At 34.3% G+C, this 13,931-nt stretch overlaps 1 protein-coding gene and 1 long non-coding RNA gene across 6 annotated transcripts in view; one reads left to right on the top strand and one right to left on the bottom strand.

Annotated features, from left to right (window-relative positions):
• The window catches only part of LOC135073905 (uncharacterized), a 328,784-nt gene that overhangs the window by 96,951 nt on the left and 217,902 nt on the right, over positions 1-13,931 (top strand). The gene's annotated exons all lie outside the window — the stretch shown is intronic.
• LOC135073879 (protein tramtrack, beta isoform-like) overlaps positions 1-13,931 on the bottom strand; it is a 63,382-nt gene that overhangs the window by 38,447 nt on the left and 11,004 nt on the right. The window contains exon 1 of one of the 5 annotated variants that reach the window (XM_063968106.1): positions 915-984. The exons of the other annotated variants lie outside the window; for them this stretch is intronic. The gene's annotated coding sequence lies outside the window, so the exon portion shown is untranslated. Of the gene's footprint in view, positions 1-914; positions 985-13,931 lie in introns of those variants that run through there. 5 annotated transcript variants of the gene reach the window in all.

Raw genomic sequence — 13,931 nt, 5'->3', positions numbered from 1 at the left:
AACGACCTATTAATGTTACAAAATCATAAATGATTTTCTTGCAAGTTATTCGCAAAACCAATGACTTACTGAACTACATTTTATCGACACCAATTAATAATCATGACTATATCAGTACGCATGTTTAGATTCTTCATTAATTTTCAATGATCTTAGTTAATTACTACTTCGCGCCATTTATACTCAGGATCAATTAAAAATCTTTGATGATGTTACTACAAAATTTATTACTCGCATTAAGTATTGTCAAAAAAATATTTCTAAAATGCATAGGTGCTTTATCATTTACTGTCACAAGATTTTGCTGTTATAAAAAGAGATAGAAGAAGTTGTCTAGTTACCACGGTGAGCTTTTTATGAGTAACAAGGTATTCTATTTCCAAGATAGATACGAAATATTTTCATCCAAAACCCAATCTATTTTGTATATTACACTCGTAATGTATTTTGTAGCTACGACGCGCGTACTACTTGCTACGGAAAACACAAACAATTGCATCGTGTGTTACATACAAATATTACTTCTCAAAGTTTGTAAGAGGTATTGTTATGTTGGCAACGGAACAGATCACGAAATATGCCTAAAATATGCAATGAGGTTTTGTAATTAAGCAGGATTGATTAGTCACCATTACACTGACTTCACTATTGTCTACGAGAATTTGAAAAAACATGTGCTTAATTTCAAATGCTGCGGATACGCAAGAATATTACATACATACATACAATACAACAGTTACACATGCATTATCCTTGACAGTTTAACCCACTTATTCGTTATTTAGGCAAATATTTTGAGAATAAGTCTGTTGCAGACGACAATTTGTCAAATGTAGCGAGTTGTGAAGCGGATTGGAAAGATGAAGCAATATTGAGGTAACATAAAATATCGAATAATGTGTAAACACCCTTACGTGGCTAAAATTGGCAGCGTCGAAGACAGCAGTTCCTAGATACTGCATCCAGGAAGAGATGAGTGCAATCATGTGGAGTTGGCCTAACAATACACGCGCAACGAGTGTGCGCTCGCCTCGCTGCGTGGGGATCAAGGTCGTTCGAAATAAACGCGTGCCTACTGGCCGCACTCGCGATATCTTTGTACAGTTGCCTACCGATACGTACTGGTAACATACGTAATGCGTACCGGCCGGCGGCTGGATGTCCGGTCGCACCTAAGTCTATACCTAAACCTAAATCCAACGATGATTCGCATTCCGCAGCAACAAAGCTCCATTCGTAGCACGGCTGCAATGCACTCCGTGTCCACGTGTAGTCGATTCGCGATAATCGTTATGCTTTTAGTATTTACTATCGGCATTTTGACTGCCTATTACGATTAATGAAACTTTCCGTGACATTTTTAGTTTAATATAGAAAAAATATGTACATTTAAAAATGTGACGCATTTACTTTTGATTTGAACGAATGGTATTATATTTTTGGTGTAATAAATTTATGAATGACATGTTTAGTTCGCTTCACGTCTGGTTATGATTTAGACTACACAGTTTAATGGATATCAGCGTAGAGACACGCGCGGGCGGCGGGTACACACATGTAGCGCCTACGCACAATTTTTGCGGGAACCACCCATCGCATGCACCGCCGCATAAATTCTTTATTGTTGACTAGCGGCCGCCCGCGACTTCGTACGCGTGGATCCCGTTTTACCCCCTTCATCTATCTTACGCGGTTTAGTTTTTTTCATACAAATGTTTTTTTCCCGCTAACTCCCGTTTCCGTGGGAATTTTGCAATATCCTGTTGTAACTAAGCTTTAAGTTTACTAAGGTACCTGCATGCCAAATTTCAAGCGTCTATCTTAAGCGGTTTAGATTTTTCATACAAAAGGATTTTCCCGCTAATTCCCGTTCCCGTGGGAATTCCTAAGTATACTATAACCTGCCCAGGAGTATGAAGAATAATTGTACCAAGTTTTGTTAAAATCCGTCAAGTAGTTTTTGTTTCTATAAGGAACATACAGACAGACAGACAGACAGACAGACAAAAATTGTACTGATTGCATTTTTGGCATCAGTATCGATCACTAATCACCCCCTGATAGTTATTTTGAAAATATATTTCATGTACAGAATTGACCTCTCTACAGATTTATTATAAGTATAGATAGGAAACCCATAATGATGCCTGGCTGGCGTGACAACGTACTTAATTTATGCACTAAGCTGTGGATAATATACTATTATTATACATATAATAAATAATACAGATTATACTTGACAGTTTGCTGGTAAAATTTGTGTGTTTAAGAATAACAATAATCATAATTTAATTTTGTTGATAAAATGAAAGCTAATTTCCTACAGGGAAAGCGAATTGACCAGTTGATAATATTAGCAATGGATTAACCCATTGTGCACACTGTGTAGGTAATCTCCTATCAATTTAATAAATATTATGTATCCTAATTATTACTAATTTGGTCAATATATCCAAACAAGTCTAACCCGAACATTTAATTCGTAATAATTTATTACAGTTTCTCTTAATGAAATGAGTTTAGTTAAAACTTTCTTTGTAACTCGTATATTTTCGACTAATGTTGGATTCATCAAAAATTTCCAGTGTATGAAGAATTATTATAAACTTATTATAACTCTATAGCCACTAACGTTGTGATCAGGATTTTTCCTAGTTATCAAAGCGGTTTGCGCGGTGAGTGAGAGAAAGTTATGTTTTTCAAGAGTTTGTAATGTCTTGTCATTAGATTTTTCATAATTTTAGGAATGACATACTTTATCGTAAAACCAATCGAATCAAATAACTCGTATTCTAACTACCAAACAGGCTAGTCGGCTGTCTCTACCACCTTTCTCAATATTTAATAACGACCTCTGAAAATAACCCTGTACCTGTTTACCTATAGCCTAAAAATAAATGTGTAATATGGTATTGATTGCGACATTCAATATGATATTATGTTAAGATAGTAAATTCTAATTCAGAACTTTGTTTAGCATTGACTCTTTAACAAATTATTTTCTAAACGAGTATCAAAACCTAGACTTAGAAAGTTCACCGAATGTCTGCATTCACTAGGAGGTTTCTGTTGCAGACAGATTAACAAGTAATAAATATTTTAGATTTTCGCATCGCCTCGTCGAGGATTGGTCGCTCACTAAATTAAATGCGCGCTCTTAGTTTTATAATGTGACGATAATTATTTTAATTTTTCAAGAACATTATTTGGAGGCCTACGTTCAGCAGACAAATGCAAATTAAATACTTACTACGATGATGGCAATGTAGGCTGTACTTTGAAATCTAATGATTGGTATTATTATTGGAAAGTGAAAGTAAAAAGGACACCGGTAGATGAAGTTTTCCAGAAAAAGGAAAACGGAAAAAATTGACATCTGTATTTACTTACATTCATATTTATAAATTGATCAAACAATTGGTTATGAGAAAACTAATGTTAATTATTCAAATTAATAACACATGGTTAATGATCACTACCTTCTCCTAATAAGTCTTTATTAGAGAAAATTTTAACAACAACATAATTGATTACCATTTTGCCACTGATTCATCCACTCACGCCATTGTTTGTGTGTTCTACTCCACAAGTGGCTCACATGGCCAAAATAACAGAAAGCAATCATCATAACGCAACATTCGTGTCAAAAGTATGTCCATTGCAAGTGAGTTCTAAAAATAGACTAGAGAAATAATATTTTTGAATCATTATGTAGACGACGTGTATAAAAACTAGATGGCCTCTCGTAACCTCGCAATAGAAATGAGCGTATCGCGATGCACATCTAGCAAAAACGCCTCTAAATATATACCCACAACCCACAGACATTTTGGTAGAGTTTTTTTTTGTTTTTAGTCTGGCACGTCAAACCAGTCTAGACAACCCGGGTGCGTTAGTCTAACGATAGCTCAGCCCGTTATTTTAAATTAGAATAATGCAAGATAACGAATAAAAGAAACAGCAATTAAGGTGAAGGCTTCGAATTTTAGTAGATGTTGCGTTGATTATGTATCTAGATCGTGTGTTATAGAGTCAAGTTTTTTAATTAATGTTTTTATTATAGTTAGACGTTTAGAGCAACCGATAGAGACTATAAAATATGTAGAAATATACTTAACAAGAATAATTACTTAATGTAGGTTAAAAACGTTTTTGAACAGCTTCTTCATAAAAAAAAATACCATCTTCCTATGAAATTCCCATGAAACAACTTAAGTATGTAGGTACGCTAATTTTTTCATGAAAAATGTAGCCGTTTTCATTCTTATTAGGAATTGTAAAACCTGTTAGATTTTTCTAGCCAAATTATTTTTGAAGTAACGTGCTTTTCTAATTTATAAAAAGAGTTTCAGTTATTATAATGTAATCGTGTAGCTAAAGTAGCAAAAGGTGCCTTATGATCAGTAGGTATCTATAAGAATTTAATTTGAAAAATCATGAGATCCAAAAAATATTAGACGCCCGCTTTTTGTATGAGAATATACTCTGATTGTCTCTGATAGTCTGATATTGGATGTAAACAGTTTTTAGTCGAATTTAATCGAGCGTTTTCAATTAAAATTAAAATTTATTTCAACGTGCTTATTTATCTGTTCAAACACGGACGAACTAAAAATGTCCACTAATAAATCTTCATTATTAATAATTAGTATCTTTTTATTAACTGGTAAAATTAATTGACACTTTCGAATTATTTGAAACCTTGCAAATTAATGTGGGTTATAAATCTTTTGAAATTGATCAATTTTGATCATTAAATGGTTTTAAGAACATTTTGCATGATGCATTGAAAATATTGTACTTACTTACCAGTATTATTTTTATATTTTAGTGGTAAAATTGATAATACAATTATTTAATAGATATTTTTTCAATATTTATTTCTATTATGTCTTGTTTAATTTTTGCAACAGTAGATTGGATTTTAATAGCTTCGTTAGAAAAATTTTATACAATTCGAGACGAACTGTACAATACGTGATACAAACGCACAAAACTAGAATTTATGCGAATATTTTGCGGGAAAAACATTAGCAAGAACATAGTCACCTGACCTGCTGACGTATAGAAGCATTCTTATTTAAATTAGTATAAGAAATTGCACTGATAGAAAAAAATGTCGTGCGATTACCATAGTACAAGCTTTGCTTAGTTTGGGACTAGAAGCGCAGTGTAAAATGTCCAAGGGTATTTATTATTTATTTATTATTATTATTTGGAGGTTGGAATGATTCAATAATGAGACGTAAGAGAACCTACAACGGTACAATTAATTAGGGCAAATGTTACTGTCTGAAGGGAAGGGATATAATTATAAAACCGTATTAGTCGCAGTTTCATAAATATTGTACTACTATACCTATGTGATTATGTATGTTTATCCATTATCTAGTCACCGTTGATAGTTTGCGATCGGACTATTTCATGTGATAGTCGGAACCATTTATCAGTAAAAATAAGCGATTCGATCTAATCTAACTGCAGAACCTTTAACTGGATGAACATTACTATGGTAGTTTCGAAAAAAGTGTTCTAGTAGATTCGAATCGTTGGCTCCTGCTATAAGTCATAACCACAGTGGGGTTTTCCATACTAATCTTCACAAAAAATGGTGATCACGAAATGAAAGGTCGACGCGCTTAATATCATGGTTGTAACGCACTTTAACGCAGTAAGTGGTAGGTCATTATATTATATTTTATAAAAAATACACCAAAAATATTAATCATCGCCACACTAAGACTTTTTTGGATTAAGAGCGAACATTTAAAAAATAAATGTTTTTTAACTGTTTTTTGAAACTGGCTTCTCTTAACAACATTGTATTTTTTTGCTGGCATTTTGACTTTTAGGCCAAAATGAATGCCTGCTTGTAATAAAATCATTTTTTCTATGTCAACGACTCTCATAAGTCTCAAACTAGTTTTTATAGTAAGTGGGCGGAGACAAAACGTCCATATCTTTTTTTCTTGTGTAGAGCATAACAATCGAAGTAAGAGGGGAAGTACCCGGTTACTATTCAGTGGTCTATGTAACTAAGAACATTTGTTGCATCCAAAGATGCACTTACATACAAAGTGTGATGGTAATGACATGGTTGGTGAGAACAAGCCCGTACAACAAGCTATTTACGCCCGTATTCACAAACGATGCTTGCATAAGTGAAGCAGCAAATCGAATGCACAGCGTTGAATAGAGCTCTGTGATTGGTTCGTGTGTCACCCTGTGCGTCCACGCGCACTGTGAGACTTCATAGTAATGTTTGTGAATACGGGCGTTATTATATCCGTAAATAAGTAATGTAAATTTTAATTGATGAAATATTTTTTGTGTGGGTTAATCCATTATGGAGGGTTTGGACTGTTTGTAGTAGGTAGGTATGCATTTTAATAACGGATTCTTTTTTATTAAAATAATATCATGTACTATTTCGTGTATTATTATAATTAATTTATGATTTAAAAATTGTTCTAAAAGATTACAGCTGACATCAACTACTTACCTTTGTAATTGAACTGAATTTGTTTTTTAAATTTGCATATGCGAAATAAATTAATCGAAATAATTAAATTCATGGACTAAAAAAAATAAATGCGATTTTACTGCGCATTATTATTTGTTTTTACTTTTTACTGATTTATTATTTGGCTAAAATTCTCAACAATAAATTTTATTAATGAAATTGTAGATTACTTACCATAACTCGTAGACAAAACATTTTGTAATTGATCATTATAATTTTTTCCAAAAAAAAAAGAAGCCAAATTCACGAAAACCTCGACTTAAAACTTCACTAGGGTTTTAATGTTATGCTAAATTTTTTTCAAACGAATATTTTCGAAGTCACAACACGCATTGACTCAGGTGTCTTTTGTGCACTAACTTTACAGTCCAACTAAGTACGCTGTGTCCCATTTTGTTTTTGCATGGCATAACCTTCGTTTAGATACACATGCTGCAAATTTCATGAAACTCGCCGAAGGTCTTGCGGATCGTACGAAGAGGGCAATGCCAAATTCTCCACATGTAAGTAAATTATGACCTCAAAAAATCGTGCATAACCAGTTCTTTTAGACTCCCAAAATGTTAATTAGTATGAATAAACACAAGACGGCATGGATAAACTTAGAGTAAGGTTTCGCAATGACTGTCCGATACAGACATCCTTGAGACGAGTACTCTATGAAAAAACAATAATAACGGCACGTGTAAAAAATATGCACTAGCCAACCCCCGCGGCTTTGCTTGTTTAAATGACAAATTGAAGCTTTTCGCTCTGGAATCTTAATTTTAAGGAGTTAATTTCGGCAATTTTAGCTTCATTTTCTGAAATTATTAATAAAAAATCGACTCCAAAAAAAGTGCACTCAAAAGTAAAAAGCCAGCCCGCCTAACGTTTAAAAAAATAGCCAAGTGCGTGTCGTACCACGCTCAGTGTAGGGTTCCGTAGTTGTCCGTCGTTACCACAATATTATTTCAGAAGCTGCAAGCAATTACTTCATCTAAAGTCACTTTTAATATTTTCTTCTGAGGAATTTTCATTAGGTATGAAATTTTATAATACACTAGCGGCCGCCCGCGACTTCGTACGCGTGGATCCCGTTTTACCCCCTTCATCTATTTTACGCGGTTTATATTTTTTTATACAAATATTTTTTCCCGCTTACTCCCGTTCCCGTGGGAATTTTGCGAAGTTTCGTTTTTAGAAGGGGGGGGGGGGGGATTTTATTCTACCACTTTGTCGGCGTGATTAATATACATACCTCCACAAAATTACAGCTTTTTAGTGCCAATAGTTGACAAGCAAAACCTCGGACGGACAGACAGACATCAAGACCCACAGACAAGGATTCCTTGTCATAATGTATCCTAATAAATGATATTGTTCTGCTGTTTAGTGCACTTTTTTGGAGTCGGTTTTAATTTTCCTATTAAAATTATTTTTTAATATAAAATAGTGGACTAGTCCTTGTTGTTGCCACTGGAGGTGGACAGTAGCTATATTGAGACTATATTTTTCACTCGAACATAGAACCTCCTTTTTTGAAGTCGGTGAAAAACATGTCAAAATGTTGAAACAATCACGTCAGACGTAGAACTTAAGTTCATTTCATTTGTTTTGTCTAAATTTAATAAAAAATGCTGCTATTTATATTAGAGATGAAACGGATAGTTGTTTGGCCGGATACCGGATACCGGATATCCGGCCAGCTGCTAGGCCGGATAGCCGGATATCCGGCGGCCGGATAGATGGCCCATCGTCTCGTTGCATGTGCTTCGAACGCGATCAGTGGGTCTATTAATAGACTAGACTAGTCACACTTTTCGAAAATCGAATCCATCCGAATAGAATGTCAGATTTTGCCACTTCTCTAGGGGGCAGATCAATTCGGGTGATTTCGGTGTGTGATTGAATAGCGAAAATTAAATTAGTCTACTTGCTGCGTAATCTGACTGAACTGCATGCATCATGTTACTAGACCATCAGTGAAAAATAGATCGCCTTTTTTATTTGGCAATATTTCGACATTAACAGATGTTTAGTGTATTCAATTTCAATTTCAAATTCAAATTCTTTATTGCTCCAATGTTGGTATATAAAAGTTCTTACATATAGACATAGACCCAAAACATGGACCCTGCTAGGGTATTGCAACATGAGATTAAATCTAATAAGTTAAATCTAATATTCGTCATTAGTGTGATTAGCCCAGAAAAAAAAATAGTTTTTGAAAGGCCTTAATATGGCTTTTTTTGTAACTTTTTGGACTTTAAATAAAAGCCGTCATTATTATAAGCCATTTTATTGATATTGACCTTAAAGATTAATGTATTTCATTTTATTAATAGGAAAATGTCGTAGTTTTTTAATATCCGGTATCCGGCCGGATAGTGAGTTACTATCCGGTATCCGGCCGGATAGTAAATTTAGGCCGGATATCCGGCCTACCGGATAGTTACCGGATATCCGTTTCATCTCTAATTTATATACTTCACATAATATTAATAATTATACTAAAACTACAAATAAATATTAATTTAGATAATTTAGTTTCAGTATAAAAAGGACAATGGGAAAATGTAAATGGAAAAGTGAAATATTACTACTGAAAAATAAATTATTGATTTTATTATCATAGTATAAAACATTATTTAAGGTTAAATAGGGGGAATAGGAAAGCACAGCGTAGGACGGACGTCATGGGTCGACGTGGGTGGACACCCACAAGGTGGACCGATGACCTCATAAAGGTAGCGGGAAGGCGCTGGATGCAGGCCTCCACCAACCGGCCATTGTGTCCTATGGCTGAAATGATGATGATGATGATGAGGGGGAATAGGAGTTAAGCTCTCTCTTATAGGAGATACTATTTTCTGGAAATCACTCACTTAACGCCAGGTGCGATTGCGATCAAATACCTGCCTTGAACATAAAAAAAAATAAAAAAATACCTACCTACTTCAGTAGGTTTGTGGACATACAAACTCTAGCACACGCAAAAGAAAAACTTCTTTTTTTAAACTTTGGTAGAGACTAAATATAAAGTAATAATTTTCATGCAAAAAGAAAAATTATGAGTTAACTATATGGTTTGTGAGTTTTGTGACTTAATTGTAGACGGTTCTGAATCTGGTTAAATCGTGGTTCCGGCTAATATTTTATTTATTGATGTTAGAAACTTAGTATTATTTATTTATGTTAGAACCTTAACGTGGTTTGATAACATCTGACAGTAAGGTCTGACAGTCGGTCATTAACCTCTGTACGCCTACTCCTGCAGTAATCCACACTGGGAAAAAAGCTTTAGATGGTAGTTCAGGCCTATTTTCACCCCCATAGTGGGGCTTAGAGAAGCTATTTTATTTATAGCCAAGTAGGTGCAACATAAGAAACCTGCAATAGACATTAATTGATTGATTGAGCCTGCAATTTTATTTATATTGCTACAGTAAAAAGCTGATCTTTTTCTTTTTCTAATAAATTACTCGTATTCAGGGCTAACAGAAAAACATTTTTAGATTTTTTAAAATTAATAATCACTAACTCGTGTATCTTTTGTAAAGTAATTAGAATGTTTATTTACAAATTATAATTACAACCTTTTTGCAAATTTGAAGTGATATTGAGCAGTCCAGATACATCTGTCTAAATAACCTATATCTTTACTAACTAAATGCTGTCAAAAGCGTATTCGTGATAAATTAAGAAGTTTGACAGGTAACGTCAGTAAAAGATAGTTAAAGAGCTGATAGAGAGTTCACTGATAGAGTAAAATTTTTGTAAAAGACAGGGCGTAGTTGGGCTGCCTTAAAAAGCTGAAATCAAGATGGGCAGATGACGTCACTAAGATAGGAGTAAAATGTAAATGGAAAACCGAGCGACAGATGCACCATTATTCGAAGAAGGCTAGGCGATACGACCAACAGGAGTGGAGCATCAATAAAATGTTGCAAAAACGGGAAAAAATATTTTTACTATTTTCACGCGTATGAAGCCGTGGGGCACAGCTGGTGTTCAATATTATTGCTTGTTTATTTTTTCGTTTTTTTATTCGTATGCTAAATGTAAATAATGTAACGTATAATGAGCTGACAGGTCGTCTCATCATTTTAGACAATGCTTGTAAGAATTGACGACAATGATTTAAAAGTAAGATAGGTTATGTAAAACGCGGAAATGGTGTAGCTACCTAAGAATTTTTCAGTTACCACCCATATCGTAATTTGTATAAAGCATCTACCTGTTCATAGCTAAAGCTACAAAAATGATATGAGTATTTGTTAAATACAGACATTAATTTCCTGATATTTTTATTTGGAACAATTTTCAGGATGTGTAAGTACCTATTTGTGCAGGTATTCCAAAATATATGCAAAGTTTTAAACTTTGATGTCAAAGCACATTTGAAAATGTAATGTATTTTGTTTAATTTATAAAAAAAAATACATTATTAGGTATTAATGACAGCAGTGGTTAACATCACATTAAAGGCACTATTAGGTAAATGCCTAAATCATATAACAGTCAGGTACAACAAACAAAGAAAAAAAAATTCAATTATTGAGAAGAATGTACCTACCATTTTTATTCCTACCAAAAGCCTGCCAGATTAATTAGGTTATCATATTTTTATCAATGCACAAATTCGCTCGGTTTTATCTAGCGCTGCGCAGGCGCTCAAGGGCAAAGTCTACGTCCGGGCACACAGAGACACTGTGTCTATGTGTGGATGAGTACTGTAATGGTGTATTTGACCCAGAGCTGGCGAACATAAAATCTTTTTTTTTTTTCTTTGGGACCAGTCATTTTAATTAGGGGAAGTTAGAACACAAATACAAAACAGACTTACGCTGCTTCAATAGCGTCAACCATTTGACATTATACGTCATACATTTTTTAGGTAGAGTTAACCATTTTATACTTTGTCATTAATTCTTTGAGATAATATATACCTACTCAACTTATTTTAATGTTTTCCCAAAATGTTTCCCAAGTGAAGAAGAGGAAAACAACAAATAACTAAATAGCTTTTTGATAAAGACATAATTCTGTAATAATATCTTAATATGTTTGACCTAAATGGCTGTAACCAGATTATTTTTTTAAATTACCAAATTATTACTTGTGTCGTTTATAGCGAAAGTCGAAACTAAAATCTGAATTTATGATTATTAAATCATACATTATCCTTATAGCAGCTTATCAAGCCTGTGTGTGTGTTTATCATAGCATGGCGGTCTTGCAATCTAAAATACATCCGAGAGCAAATTTCGGTTCGCGGTCTAGGCCTAACGCACACTTAGGCATTTGTGCGTGTGTGCAGCGGCGGCGGGCATCTGACTTTTTATACAGTCAGGATTGAAAATATGAACCGATTTTTACGTTTATGCCGACGACATAAGTGTTAGAGTTGCATTGATGTTTCGCTTTTAACTGTACTGCAAATTGGTTGCTACGCCCGAAATATTACGCGGATGGATATCGCCGATGCTAATTGGTACGCATTATGACATTCGTCTGGGACGGCGGCGTCTAGACGGCTCACTTTTTACACAAATATGACGATGGCCATTCAATTAGGCAATTCTTGTTCAGAATGGTTACATTAGTTTAGAAGAATGGTACAAATGGCAGATTTAAATAGACTTCGAATTTACTGATATTTGTCTGTCACAGAAAGCCCTTATCTTACGATCATAAACATGGACGTAGTCTAATGTCTTGAAACTCTTTTTACGTGTTCATTACTTTTAATATTAATTCAGCTAGCCAGAGACACTGGACTCCAGATACATTTTTATCTTCGATTATTTCACCTCATCCAAGATTTTTTGCGATAAAATGTACATTATGACTATTTCCAAAATCAATCTCTCCCAAATCTCAAAGAACTTTATCTCAAAGTGCGTATAAATTGGTCGAGCTTACAAGCAAACGTTCCTTTAGGACTACGTACATTTTGCATGTTTATAATATACCAGCGGCCCGCCCCGGCTTCGCACGGGTGCAATGGATTTTCTCGGCTTTTCTCTTCTGTAATGCATGTTTTCCTCTTGAATCACTCTATTGATTAAAGAAAACCGCATCAATGCTATTTTGGTCCACAAATGTGCAAGAATTGTAAACTGTTTACTGTAATAATTTAATATGTTGGGCCAAATAAAATATTTTCTTACTTTCTTTCTTTCAAATCCGTTGCGTAGTTTTAAAGATTTAAGTATATAAGGACAGATAGCAAAAGCGACTTTGTTTTATGCTATGTAGTGATAGTGATGTGATTTTTTCATGACAAAGATTTGCATACCAATGATGGATACTACAGATCCTTCTACAATGCTAGGCCACTGGTGATGGTGCTATCTCAAAACGCAAAAGATGCGGGCTTACACTTGTTGTTTCGGGCTGTTGTTATAAATGTACGTTCTCTGAGTGAGAGTTTTGTGTATTTTTTATTTTTTTATCTATTTTTAATAAATGTAACAAATGAAATAAGTTTGGTGGATACTACCATTTAATCCTTTAACCACCACTTCACTACATTAGTATACAACAAATAAGATGTGTTCCTGGCTTCCAAAATTAAAATAGTTAAAACTTGGGTTCTTTTAAAAAGCGATTTTTTTTTAATGTAAATGGGTTCAGTGGATTAGTATTACTTGATACTTGTGTAACAACTACTGAAGTTTATACCATCATGGATATGCCTATAAAACAATAGCCGCTACAACCCTATGCTCTATGTACAGTGTAGGTACATTAAACAGTGCAGTATCTTATAAAACTGGAGTAGATGCTATTTTGTAAAGAAACTGTATAGTCTGGTATGCTGTCGACTGTAAACTATACAAACTATGTGTAGGAGATTGGGATAGGAATGGGATGGGATACCTTCGATTGAGCAGACTCCACAGGACGGTCCAAGCTTGGTTCTTCTTTCACTTTCACAAACACTTGAATTTTTATTGAGTTGAGTTTAGCGCGCGATTTGGGTTTATTTGAATTGGTTTATTTTGGATACTTATTTAGTAATTAACGCCCAGATAGGTAGGCGAAGCGGCGCGTTGCGATGCGAGAGCGAGACTGAAGGTGGGAGGGAGAGGATAGGAAAAGGACTGTCAGAATGAGTGATAGAATAGTGTGACATGAGTTTGAATTGCATGAGGTTTTAATGCTGGCGCGTACAACTCCCCCGGCCTAGAGGTCTTCCTCTAGATTGAGTAGCGTTTGTAAAAAAAAATAAAGTTAAAAACGCAAAAAAGCATGCGTTAGAGAGAACTAAACGAGTTAAATTTGAGTTAAATGAGCGTTAAAGTTGAGTTAAATTAAAGTTAAAGTTGAGTTAAATTGAAGTTAAAGAAAAATTAAAGTTAAAAGCATTATTTGAGTTACTGTAAAGGAAGAGGACAAACTCTAACTACAGGCCGAACAT

This window comes from Ostrinia nubilalis, chromosome 8 (assembly GCF_963855985.1).
Source record: "Ostrinia nubilalis chromosome 8, ilOstNubi1.1, whole genome shotgun sequence".
NCBI lineage: Eukaryota > Metazoa > Arthropoda > Insecta > Lepidoptera > Crambidae > Ostrinia > Ostrinia nubilalis.
This window is presented reverse-complemented; position numbering and strand designations above follow the sequence as displayed.